Source organism: Macrobrachium rosenbergii, chromosome 26 (genome assembly GCF_040412425.1).
Source record: "Macrobrachium rosenbergii isolate ZJJX-2024 chromosome 26, ASM4041242v1, whole genome shotgun sequence".
In the NCBI taxonomy this organism is placed as follows: domain Eukaryota; kingdom Metazoa; phylum Arthropoda; class Malacostraca; order Decapoda; family Palaemonidae; genus Macrobrachium; species Macrobrachium rosenbergii.
The window spans coordinates 26,808,665-26,823,664 of NC_089766.1; the positions used below are offsets into that span (position 1 = coordinate 26,808,665).

At 37.3% G+C, this 15,000-nt stretch overlaps 1 protein-coding gene across 3 annotated transcripts in view; it reads right to left on the minus strand.

Annotated features, from left to right (window-relative positions):
* LOC136853115 (homeobox protein PKNOX2-like) overlaps positions 1–15,000 on the minus strand; it is a 638,842-nt gene that overhangs the window by 575,856 nt on the left and 47,986 nt on the right. The gene's annotated exons all lie outside the window — the stretch shown is intronic.

Below are 15,000 nucleotides of genomic sequence, written 5' to 3' on the forward strand. Positions count from 1 at the left end.
CAGCCCAGACCCATCATGGAATCTTCGTTGAGTGAACCACACCACAAACGGTGCAGCGGACACGTTACCGCCGCCGCAGACAGACAGACACCGCTGGCCAAAACGAAGGAAGCTGCGAACAGACACTCATTCCCTTAGAACACGGCCGATCAAAAATGACTTTCTTCTGATGTGGCCTCGCGGGCGAGGCGAAGTCGCAAGGCTGCGATTCGCTCCTTCCCTCTACTGGGCGATGCCGTCACTCTCCTTCTTCGCTCGGGATCGGAAGCGCCCCTCACGTCATCCTAAATCGCCGGTTACCTTATATATATGAAGACCGAAAATAATCTTAATAAAATAGAGGCAAAATACATACATTACCTATTGGCATTTCTCGACATAAAATACACGTAGACGTCGCTAATAAGAGGCAATTTGATCATTATCTTGCCCACGGACGGCACCAACAACAAGGAGAACAAGAAGAAGACGAAGAGCAAGACGAAAAGAAAAAGATGCCGGCCGCAAAAAAAGGACAGCCTCTCTTGGCGAACAAAAGAGGCGCGCATTCCGCACCCATGTACCAGATATGTAAACAAACCCGGTCTTGGCGTCGTCGCTTTCTCTCTCTCTCTCTCTCTCTCTCTCACTCTCTCTCTCTCTCTCTACACATATATATATATATATATATATATATATATATATATATATATATATATATATATATATATATATGTATATATATACATACATACTGTAGGTGTCTGTCATCAACAATCAGCAAAGCCCATTTAGTGGAAGTCAGCCTCAATATACCGCGATTAAAATGTAAAGTTAATTGCGCAACCTATTGAAGACCGTAGTCAAGTGGTCATAGCAAGTCTATTTATAAATGACTGACGCAGCTAAATGCAGGAATCATTAACAACCTCCGCACTATGAACATCATGGCTCAATCATCACTTGGGACGGTTGATTTTGATCGCTCAATAACGATCGTTGCTCCCCACAAACGGACTGCACGGCAGTCTTGCACGATCAGCATTTGTTTACAAATACATAATATTGATTAAACTGTGTTCATTATAATCCTGCACTGACTTTCGTTGAGAGGTAATACTGGCCACTTCACAACCATGATTCTACATGACAAGGACCTTTCAACAGAAACTCATTCCTACCTGACCATCCATTTCCGCGACGCCTTCCAATTAGCGTCAATTAATAACAATCAGTCACTATGGATTACCATTCAAAGCTCGTTATCGTATTTGCCACGACGGCCGAAAGATGGAGGTAACTAACGCAGGTGAAGAACTCAGAATAAATAGATAAATAGATACGGCCGACAGGGCACCGTCATTAGGATATTTTCATTATCCATCATTAGCCATTTGTAGTGACACGTCATTAACAGACAGCTAATGCTGACTTTTAGTGGCTAACTTCCATAACGATCGAAGAGACATATTTGGCGACAGAACTGCAAAGCTTTGGATAACGAACTTTTTTTCGCAAGGAAATTAAAATTAACGCAACTGACAAAAGGTGTCAGAAAGACATTAATTTCTGCCCATCAATTTCCTTTAATTGCTTTCATACTGTGTACAAATTATTATGGAACAAGTAAGTTTTTAATATTAATTTATTATTATTATTATCAGCAGCAGCAGCAGCAGCAGCAGCAGTGGTAGTAGTAGTAGCAGTAGTAGTAGTAGTATCTTTTTAACTAATGTACCCACACTGTCACAAACGACTGGAATATAAGAGAGTTCGGCCAGTGATGACAGACGACGACAAGTCCAACAGACTAGGGCACCCACGTGTAAAGATGACAGTGCAAGCAAAGAAACACAAGATGTATAGTAAAAGACAAAGTAACACATACACTGATACACAAAGGCAAACAAACACATACATGAAGAAACACTGTTACACATAAGCAAACAAGCATATAAATGAAGAAGAATCGGTACTGAAGTTGAATCACACTGCCAAGTTTAGCGCAGCCAAGAGAGCTCTTCAGCAGGAGGACTCAAAGATTTCTGGTACTCTACTATAAACCGGCTTGTTATAATAGTCTGAATGATCTTGGCTTTCGCACTTCAATATACAGTTCTACAAATTATATCTCTTTTCATGCGTTGTCTATCAGACATACACATACATACGATTCCTGTACTCATTATGCCATCGTCAAAGCTGTTTTGTAGCACAGTAATTTGTGATATGGCTTCCAATAACGGTTATTTCAAAATCGGATTTTCTTGAATGTGTCAATGACATTTAGAGCTGCAAAATAGACATACCCTTGATGGACACCCCTGAGATACAGACAGGGGCAGATGTGGCGCCATGAACTGCAGCAAAAAGTAAACCGATCAGCTATAAAAATTGAAATGATTGTATCGAGACACGCAGTGAAGCCACATACTGGTAGTTTGGCTATGAGGCCCATATGCCAGACCCCGTATAGTACAGGGTCTTTCATCGTCATTTCCTCAGTGTATATATCCTGATAACAGTACCAATTGCCTCTGAGAAGTTCCTAGCGATAATTAGAATAAAGGATTCTAAATACTGTGAAAGTTTTTAATTTTACCCTCATCATCAGTAACAGTAGTAAATGTAGGCCCACAGTACACTGATTCTTGGGATGGGGTTGTTTTTCCCAAGCCCAAGCTCCCACAGAGGGCTGATGGAGCTCTGTTATTTTATAGTGTCCCCAAATGATTAAGCGAAAAGCCAGAGAAGTACTGTTGGTGAATCACTTGTCATAAATGCTTCAACGAAATACCAAAGAAGCCCCATTAGCCAATCAGCGTCGCCAAATGCTTCCATGACACTCTACGAAATACCGTCGATCAAGAAGCGTTCCAAACTGCTTCCTTTAAACACCAGAGAAGTACTACTGAGCAATCTGTAATCCCTAATGCTTCACTGAAACGCCAGAAGTTTTATTAATCTGTCACTGTCCCCAAACTCCACAGAAGTATCAGTATTAACCATTTTCTATAATTCTTGCCTGAAACGCCAAAGAGGTATTACTGATCAACCATGATCTCAAATATTTCACAGAAACGGTCCACTGCAATGCCAGAGAAGTTTCATTGATCAGTGTCCCAAGTGCTTAATCAGTGTTGCTAATGCTTCATTGAAAAGTCAGAGAAATCTCGTAATTATATCAAAATGAACAACTGGCCACATAATCAGACTAAACTCGATATATGATTCCCATTGCTCTTGTAATTAAATGAGCAAGAAACATCAGACTGAAAACTTCCTTCATACGAAATTCAGTTTGACATTTTAATAACGTTTCCCAATTAAAGTAGATTTCAAGATTTATTTTTGTCGTTTCTCAACATTGATTGTGAAGTTTACGGTTACGTTTTCGTTATGTTCTTCATTCTATGTAGCATTTAAATTGTATACAGAGCACATTTGATTTTACAAAGTGGAGTTTAGCACTGTATGTGTGCTTTCTGAGGCAATGTTTCTTACATAACGGAGAGCTCTAAATCAAGTTTTTGTCACGTTCACTATTTAATATCTACAAAGTTTCTTCTTCCTTGCGAAATCCAGAATCTTATTAGTCATGTTTCTTATTTCAAATCTGATGCCGTCTAGCCAAGTAAACAAAAACAATCCACTGATCTCAACTGAGGTAAAGCAATGGACTGCAGTTTTTCCATGCTTGTGTTCAACGATTATGCGTTTTAATTTATATGTCTACCAGCTCCAGATTTCATTTATTTCTTACAGACACTGTTAATTCCTCTGCTAGCTGCACACACACACACACACACACACACACACAAACATGCATATCTCAACACAGAGTAACATTAACAAAAACCCTTAAAAATCTAGCCCGAGAGGACACGTGAAACCAAGGTGTGTTACCCGGAAACCCCGGCCGGCTTTCTTTGATGTCTGGAGATGCCGCTTCCACTAAGGATGCTGCTCATGCTGTCCAACATATGCTTGCCACATCCCACGCTGGGAAAGATGACGATGCTGATGTTGATACGCTAATTTCTCTCTCTTTCTTCATGCACAGACACACACATATGTAAACACTACATCTCTCTCTCTCTCTTTCTCTCTCTCTCATTTGCATATCCCCATCAAAATTCCTCTGACACTCATTACCCTAAACAAACGCATAGTTTCACATAAAGAACACGACAAAGAAAAAAAACGTTAACCCAGTAAGATAATCTGAATGTACAGAGTTTGCTCCGAAAATGTCGCACTAAAATTAATTCAGTTCACCTTTTTCATTCAGATGCATATCATTCAATCATTCATATATATGTGTGTATATATATACAGTATATATATATATATATATATATATATATATATATATATATATATATATATATATATATATATATATATATAATGTATGTGTTATATATATGCGCCTTTTTCCTTTAAACGTGATAGTTCTTCGGTGCTAGAGTTAATTTTGGGATGAGGTTACTAACCTCACACCATATTCCCATCCTGGACGCCACTCACTACAGGACAGGTCATCCAACGCACAATGGATTTAAATGAATGTTCCTAAAGAGTTCCGACTTGCTGGGAATCGATCTCAGAATAATTCGCCGGTGATGCCAACATGCTCTCCACTAAATGTCTCCTGCAACCCGTTGCCACTCACGCGACTCCCAAGGTTAGTTTAAATAGGGATCGGGATGGATGTGTGTGCGGGGGGTGGGGGGGGGGACAGAGAAAAAGTCAGGAGGACGAGTGAACGAGTTTCCATTCAAGAAATGCTGCAGGTATCAGTCCCTTTATTCGCCGTCAATGACTGACAGTGACGACGGCAGATAAGTAATCAATCAATTTTCGCGTTCGTGTCTCGTCTTCCTTCTTACGAAGCTCTGTCAGTGACCTGACCAGGATTCTTCGCGAACGACGTCGCTGTCGTCGACAAGGGACGCCAAATGCGCAATGCGATAATTCAGGTACGACCAAGCGCCCACAAGTTTCCTGTCCGGTGATCGATACTTTTGAGAGTGAAACCAATATAGTAAAATAAAATATGTCAGCGACCTCTGTATGCCCTTTGTATTACCCAAGGTCACTCTAATGTAAAATAATTCCTAAAACTCCGATATAAAACCGTGAAAATGAAAGCGATTCTATTTCCTGCCAGTATCGCAGGTTGGCGGAGATTTCAACCGTGCAGTAAGTATGGGGGTGCCGACGGTGGTGAAGGCGTTTCCTCATTCTGCCGACCGTGAATCCCATAACCAGAATCGATGAGGCAGATTGATTGCTTTCATATTACGTACTCAGTACCATTATCGGTTGCAGTAATATGAAGGCAAATATAAAGAGAAATCAATATTTAATATACATTATGTACACTAAAAATACTTGCACAAGCATATATATTTTATTATAGACATCAGTAGTATGTGATCAATCAGTATCACATTTTTCTGCTAAATAACTGTTTCTCTGATAACTGAAGTTGAACAAAGTTCGACGTGGTCAACATTTGGATGGGGGACCATTTATTAATAGCAGATACCATTGAATGGTTCACAGTGATCCCCAAAATGCCATCGAAATTAATAAGGGCATGCACACACACACACACACACACACACACACATATATATATATATATATATATATATACTCTATAATATTATATATATATATATATATATATATATATATATATATATATATATATATATATATATATATATATATATATATATATATATATATATATATATATATATTATACGCACTGCTGATAAGCCTAATGCACTGGTATATGAAGCTGTTGATGTTACAGAAGTTCATTCACGATTCAACAGATACAGTATGAAAGTGGCAGGAAGTACAGCATTGTTTTTCTCTAGAGCCACCCCTTCAAAAGAAAACGGCTTGACGGTGAAAAAATAAATACTCTCAGCTTGTATACATTCGCCATGTAAACAAATATATCTGTTCCATATTAGCCTTTATTATCTGGCATCTCTGTTACCTGCAAGATAAAATAGCTTTCAATATTCAAAAAATAATAAGCTACAAGGAGGGGTCATTGCAAAGTGTTCTTTGGGAGGAAAAGAAAGGATTGTCAGTCTCACGTGAGTTACAGAACTTGTGTCATATTTCTCGTTGAAGTAACTTACGTAAAGTGGTCGAGTCAAAATACTGATGAAAGCAGGTTCTCTTTCCACTGGCTTCTAATGACAAAAAGAAGAATATCCACTCATTATAGGACCTACAGCACTATGAATGTGAAAACTTTGGGCTCTTGCTAAAGATCGACGACAAGGGGTGACTATTTGAGAACATAACATTAAGAGGAACGGCAGGACTTGTCTGTGTTTCATCTTATATACGGTTATCCAAATGAGGGTGGAACCTCGTCGTGGCCCTCCTGTTTAGAGAGGATTTATTTGCTGGAGTTATGACCATTCACATCCGGTGCATTTTTCTCTCTCGCTACCTCCACACTTGCTGCGGCCCACAACAGTTAATCAGACGCTCAACTTTTTGGGAACTCGCCCATATCCTTTCTCGAAGTCCGGTTCGAGAATACAACACTGGCCACCCAGTGAATGCGCCGAGCGCACTGCCACTACAACAGAAAAGTGGATGTTTCCTGGTGAATGTGCCTTGATCACGAGCCTGGAAGTCCTAACAAAGCAACCTCTGGTCTTCAGTCTCATAACAACGACGGCGTATGGAATACCACAACTGGTCATGGATGGTACTTCAGATGGAAGGAAGAGGAGGAGGAGAGATCGGTGACTGGACCAACAGGCGATGGAAGACGACCCAGAGGAAAGTCCAAATGAAATGGGAGCCGGCCATCCCACGATGATGGATGGACGAGGCGCAAAACAGCGACGACGAGAAGGGGACTGATGCGACTGGCAATGGGCCACAACAAGGCCAAGAGCTTTAAAAAGGCAATTATTTCCTAAGCCATTACAAGATGCGCAGTACTTGAGAGCAGCAGATCACCTAAATGGAAGATTACCCAGTGGTGAATGTGAGTAGTTTTTGTCCCCTAGAAAAGTGATCGTTTTATTTGCAAAGTTTGAAGCGTGACATCTCCACGTCCTCCACCTTCCTTCTCGCATTTCTTTGTAAATAAAAGGAAAAACATATAAACTAAAGAGGTCACATGACTATAATGCTCCCTTCCAGGATTGTGAAAGCATTGAGAGTACAGTATTCCTGCGTAAAGGATCTTACCACCTGCAGAAAATGACGTTTGTAACTTATTACAATTGAGTCATATTATGTTACAGAGGAGCGGCAATTCTCCCTTTCTCTTGATGAAACGTGAAGAACATCAGGTATATATAAAATATGCATAATACTATACAGATGGTTACATACACACACACACGTGCACACGCGTACACACACAGGTATGTGTGCGTGTGTATGAGCCCTGCCTAACCTGTGCCTATGTAGCATTACTCGAAAAGCCAACTGAACATCTTATCCAATACTACGAATCGTACTGAAATTAAAATCCGAAATTTAAAGGAAAAAAAAAAGAATAAACATAATTCTTTAATGCAGTCACCTCAATTTCATGTTTATAGGCTGGATGATGAAAACTTAAGAGAGAGAGAGAGAGAGAGAGAGAGAGAGAGAGAGAGAGAGAGAGAGAGAGAGAGAGAGAGAGAGAGAGAGACTTATTTAATGCACGATGACGAACATAGTTTTTCATGATAATCTGATATCATTATACAATGCAGATACAAACGATACTGCGAAAACTTTCATTTCTTAGTTATAAGAAAAACAGTGTTATATATATTCTGAAAGTCCTTTGAGACCGTATTATGTTTTTCAGTCAATAAAGTGAAGAAGTATAAGATCTATATTAACACATTTATACCAGGATACAAGTCAGTGACACACATATTTGAAGAAATAAATGTATCATTTGAATATACATGGAAATTTGAAACAGGCTGACATTGCAATCGAAAAAGAAAATAATATCCGTTACAGAAGGAATACAACAAAACCGTAAGAATATTGCTGTCTCTTAGCACAGAAATGACCATTTCCTAGGCGGTGTAGCGCACGACAGGATACCTTTTCCCAAACATACTGTGAAGAATTGTGAGCTCGCTTATTCTGTCGGTGGTGGAGGACCCACACTCCTGCCATAATATTTACCTTCACTAAATGGTCGTTGCTGGCCCGTTAACCATCGCCCCCGCCCCACCCCTTTTTTGGGGGTACGATTTTTTTTGTAAGATTTTCCTATTGGTTGCATTTCGTTTCGTTATCTTGATGCGCTGTCTTTCCAATTAACAGACTGAATCTTCTTTAGCGCTTCTACTATATTAAATATCTGAAAAGCATCATAATTAGACATTTGATCGAAAGACTAACTCAAAGACGATGGTAAGTTTGACACACGGTTTATTTCCCATTAACGCCACCATTGACTGAGCACGTCTCGACGGACTAAAAGAATTAGCTCATTTCAAAGCCCACCGCCAATTGACACTAGAACATGAATAGTCCTTTCCTCTTCACTCTGTCATTAGCCATACATCATGCTCTGTACAGAAGAGAAAACAGAGTATCTGCTGAAGAGAAATGTCCAAGGACAACACTGTTTAATTTTCCTTCAATTTTTATAGATGACAAAAGTTTTGTATTTTTCAAAGAGACGCAATCACGTCAGTATTAAAAGTACAAATATTTATACTCACAGGAAGAGTTATACAGAGCCGTTATCCTGTACTTCAGCCAACTACTCACCTGAAAAATAGAATACAAAGAATTAGAACAAATCACACTTACCCAGAATAAAAGAAATGTAGAACAAAGCAGAACAACTTACATCAGTTTGAGACATATAACAATGAATATATTTCCAATCAAAAGCTATCTTCAACTACAATGAAAATTCACTGAAATACAATGCAACTGACATGTACTGCACATATGCCTTCCACTAAAATGAAATATGAAGAACATAATGATATAATAAGACATTCAAGGTAATTTCGGATCGTTGTCGAATCCATCAATTATCCCATAATGCGCCGGATAACTTTCTGTAATGAACGTAACCTTTAAACTTCAATGAATAAGCCTCACACTTTTATAATAAGGTATTTAGCTAAAAATGGAACGCCTTCGGTGAAACTGAAAATTCCTAAAACTGCGGATGAAGCATTTAACGATTACAAAAGAAGCACCTTAAGTAACAGTGAGAATCCCTACAAATAAAATACCTTAAATAACAATTAAATTTTCTAAAACTACAAATAAAGAGCTATGGATGGCAATGAAATTCCTCAAGTCAAATGAAGCATTCTGAAAGTCAATCAAGATTCCCTAAAACTACAAATGATACGATTTAAACTGTAAATGAAACCCTTCAACTGGCAATGAAATCCATAAAACTAAAACCGACGCACGTTGAATGGCAATAAAAGTTTCATAAAAATAAAAATAAAATAATTTAAATAGCAATGAAGGTGTTATATAAAAAAATGAAACATCGACTTGGTATCGACGAAGTTTTAGATAGGAAAACAAACTATAAATAAAGATGATTAATAGTGAAAGTTGAGGCAAGTTCTGCATAGCCCTCCGTAATCATTTCAAATTATTTTTGATGAAAATTCATTGTGGATTTCAACTCTTGGCTGCATTGTTCACAATATTATGAGAAATAAAATATATATATAAGGCTATAAGGTTTTAGAATGTAACGTCACAGAGATAAGACTTTATCTTACGGAGGAAAATTATGAGAAATAAAATAAAACACAAAACTATGCTCATACCACAGAAAACACGTCAAATATACACATAAATCTAACAAAGAGTTTTATGCCGGTACAAAATAGGCGCACATCAGAGCAAAAAAACCCAAAAACTATAAATGACGCAATAAAACTATATATAGAGAGAAACTGTTTTATTGTGCAATAAAACAGATTATTTCTCTATAAGACAAAATTGTTATCAATTGGTACACTGAAGTTCCAGCAGTGACATTTCTAGACTTTTTCAGTACAAGGAGTTCATTTAAATCTTCAGCAGGACTACAATATGTGCGGCGAAATAGTTAGCGATCAGGACTATAAAACCAAGATGTAAACCAAAGACACAGCATTTACAGACACAGATAAAGTAGTTTATATCCCATAAATAAGAGCAGGATATAGCACAACTAAAGACACTGCACAGCTGATAACTACTCTGGTCGTTTGTGTCTGTTCTTTGTCTTTGTATCGCTCTCTAAATATATGTTATGTGGGTAAGTTGTGTCTGTGTGTGTATTATGTATGTATGAATGTATACATATGTATATATGTGTGAGTATGTGTATGTATATGTATAAATGTGTGCGCATGTATATGTATAAAGAAAGCGCAAAAAGAGGCAGAGAGCGGTAAATCAGCAATAAGCACGCAGTTCTTAGCAACCCACCTAAACACACATAAATAAATAAATCTATACTTTTTTAAAATGAGACTATACTAATAAATGCATATACCCAAGTCCCCACGCACACGCAGACCAAAACACAATATACATACATACATACATATATATACACATATATAGTATATATACTGTATATATGTATATGTACCAAGACTGCACGAAAAGGCCAGCGAAGTTCATGCAACAGCAGACAGAAAGCCACACTGTACGGACAGCGAAGCAGCGCACAGACAAAGAGGGCCACAAGGGGCACAGGCAACAAAACAAAGAATAAGAAAAAACAAAAGCAAAGAAAAAACGGGGACAGAAAACGGTACCGAACGGAAGAGACGCCACATTGAAACGAGAAAAATCTCACGGAGAGAAAAAGGAGAGGAAGAGAGAATAAAAATGAGTGACGAACGAGAGAAGGGCAAGGAAACGAGAGAGCAAAAATGTAGGCACTGCAATACGACGTCTTGCGGACTGAGGGACATCAACACAGAACAGAAGGAAGGAAGTCTCTGATATCTAAATTATATGACACCGGGGAAGCGTCATGTGATGGCATCTCAGTCCACCAAAGTACTTTTTTCTATTTTCTTACAGTGACAAGAATAAGGCATTATACTTATTCTAGTCAGCTATACACACACATACATACATACATACATATATATAAACATATGTGTATATATATATATATATAGTTTTATATAAATACATATGCATATATATAAATATATGTATATATATATATATATATATATATATATATATATATATTATATATATATTTTATACACATATTTATATTTATATATACATATGATTTCTTATATTTTTATATTATACATTATAATTAATTTACCATTCCCTTTTACCAGCTATATATATATATATATATATATATATATATATATATATATATATATATATATATATATATATATATATATATGAATTTGTAATCCTTGATTTCTTCCCACTTTCCGGATACGATTTAAGCCTCTGTAATAGGACATGTACCCAAAAAGTGTGGCGAAATCGATACATGAAGTGACGTCGTTGTGATTCTTACAAATATTACAAATACACATTTTAATATGCACTTCAGCAACAACCTGTAGGTGTATGGCTAGCAACCTCATCCTCAAAAATAAAATCTCAGAAACATGCAATATTCGGTGGGTGTTTGGCGCGAGAGGCAGTGGTCAAATGGAGGTTAAATGAGAAACTGCGTATTAATATTCTGGAACCGGCTGGAGATTTCCGTGTGCACCAGGTGTGTCACGATGATGCGTGGTAAAACACTTTACACGCCCTGCATACACACACATATCTGGAGGACGTCCCATACACAAGCATTCAAGAGGCGAGGCCAAGGAAATACGTATCAGTGAATCAGTTCAAGATACGATGTCTCTGACATACCAGATGACGGCTTTTGGGAAACGCGCCCTTTCATTGAGAACTGTTTAGACCGTGTCACACTCCCGCCTTTTCAGCAGGGAAAAATGAGAAGTCAGGAAATACAGGAGTAGACGTAAGAAACCAGAACTTGAAATAAGAGGAAATAGTCACTGACATAACTTTAACTGCAGTCTTGGAAGAAAGGCGAGATGACGAGGCTTCCCGTCTGGTGCGCCGATGCCGCAATCTAAGCTGAGCTGAGACTACTGTAACAATTAATAAATAAGATCTCGAATTTGCTCGCGGTATAATATATCCTCTCTGATCATCTATTTACCCGGAATAATGAACGACATAATCAGGGGTAATTCCAGAAAAGAATTTCCCGAAAGAATAATCTGAGAAAGATTGAGGATTCAATTAATGAAAGAGAGGACTGGATATAATTAGGTAGGATGTAAAACGAACGAGGGAAGAAGAAAAGAACAAAAAAAGAAGGAAAACTCGGAGCAAATTAGCGAAATCCGGGGAAATGTCTAATCAATGAATAACCCACATTTCCCTTCTCCCATTCCTTCAGCCGCCGAACTTAAGTCATAAAGTTATCTTAAGTTATCAAAAGAAAGGATTTAGTTAAGCATGGCCTAAGTTTAGGTCGGCATCTATCACGTTTCGGGGGAGAGGGGGAGGTTTGAGGCGAAGGGGAGGAGGAATGGGGGGCAATTAAGGCCAAAAGATTTTGGGGGAGAGGAGAGATTTTGCCAGACCATCATCATTCTAACCCCCACACCCCCCAACCCCTACCCCCTTCCCAATCTTGTCTCTCATCTTGTTTTCCTTCGCTTGCATTTTTGTACACCACTTTCTCTATTCCTACCATTTATCACTTCTTCCTTACACCATCACTTTCTTACTTTATTCTTGTCAAGAAAACTCACGTGGTGGTTTGAGCTCTGTCTGTCTCTCTCTCTCTCTCTCGTATAACCATTCTTCTCTTAAAGTCTCTGCCACTGTGGTCACTCAAATATTGTATAAGAAATTACTTTTTCCAGAATTTGGATCGTTCCCGTTTTGACGAGAAATTCCGTATGTATTGTTCTCCTGAATGTCTTTACCACATCTCTCGTTTTCGACTGACCTTTTCTAAAACTTTAACCCAAATGCACCATCATTTATGTAAATACTAGAATTATTTAGGTGACCATAAGAGAATCAACCTGTTTATTTCAGTACATATTTAACTCTTGCGGTAATACATTTGTTTATCAGCCACTCTACTTTTGTAAGAATTAAATTTCTCTAACTGGTTTTCCTCTGTTTTCAATTATTATTAATAAATTATTCTTCTTCTGGGAGATTGCAGTTCTAATTATAAACAACAAATTTCTCTATTTTAGTTATATACTTATTCCTTTGTCTGCATTTTTATTAAGGTTTTCCCATACCCAAATTTTTACAATTATGTTTCAATCACTGTTTCCCATTTTCATTCCTCTAATTGGTTTTTCACATTTTTTCCTAACCTTATAGTTATTCCTTTACTTTAGTTTTAGATTTTTCTATAATGTTTCAATCCTTACAAAACATTTCCAAACGCTGGCAGAGTCTTGCAACGTTTTTCTTTCCATTTTCACATTTCCAACGTTTCTGCTCTTCTTCCAACGTCCAGTGCTCCCGTCCTTTGTTTATTACCCTTCTTGAACCATTGTCCTTCCCCTTTTATAATAACTATATTCCTGCTCGCTACTCAGGGGCTACTTCCGGTCTCACCCTATTTTGACAAAAGGACCTGGCCAACTGGCACCTCAAAATGTCAAACTTTTCTGTCTCCATTCTTCTCTCTCTCTCTCTCTCTCTCTCTCTCTCTCTCTCTCTCTCTCTCTCTCTCAGGGTACCAGGGACAGGTGTGTTTTTAGACTTGTTTTTACATACATACATAAATACATACTCATGTGAATGTACGTGTGTCCATCCTGTGTGCTGAAGCAAAACCGACGAAAGGGAAAAAAATGAGCGACGAAAAGAAAGTGAAACAAAGACCAGCGTTAAAGCAAGTCACATACCAGTCATTATTTACCTAAAGACTTGACAGGTAACAATTAAGCAGCTGTTAACTGTCACATTCATATACAGTACACATTTAAGGAAATATCCAATCATTTCAACGGTACACTTAAAAAAAAAATAAATTAATCACTTTCCCGTACGGAAAGTGACAATACATATATATATAAAAAATTATATATACATATATACTGTATACATATACACTGCATATATTTACTATTCAAGGCTTGTAGAGACCAGTAGATTCTAAATATCTATCTATCTATTTACATACACACACACACACACACACACACACATATATATATATATATATATATATATATATATATATATATATATATATATATATATAATATATATATAATTTTATATATATATATGTTTATATATATATATATATATATATATATAGAGAGAGAGAGAGAGAGAGAGAGAGAGAGAGAGAGAGAGAGAGAGAGAGAGAGAGAGAGAGAATGTTTCACGAAGTTAGAGAGAGAGAATGTTTCACGAAGTTATAGCATTTTGTTCGTATGTTCATTCCATACAAGAGTGGAAACATTCATGTACAGCTGTGCATATTAATCCAATGCATTTATACAGGTATGAGAAAAAATGCTTCAAAACATTAGATTAATTTAGTTCACATATTATTATTATTATTATTATTATTATTATTATTATTATTATTATTATTATTATTATTATTATTATTACTGTTGTTGTTGTAACTCAATGAATATATTTTTTTACAGCATATATATATATATATATATATATATATATATATATATATATATATAATTTGTACATGTATATATGTATAGATATATATGTTTTATACATATAGACATGGAGCCAAGAGGAAATGGCCAGGTTCGGAAAATATCGGAAGTTCTAGAGAGACCTGGTCGCCGTTGCAGGCTCCCTCCAAAGAACTTACCCCGATATTTTCCGAAAGTGGCCGTTTCCTCTTGGCCCAGGTGTAAACAAATCGGATGGGGCGTCGATAATTAGCCAGCTGGATATAGGGACACCGAAGAGGTTTCAACGCCCGGGAATTTAGACGAGGAG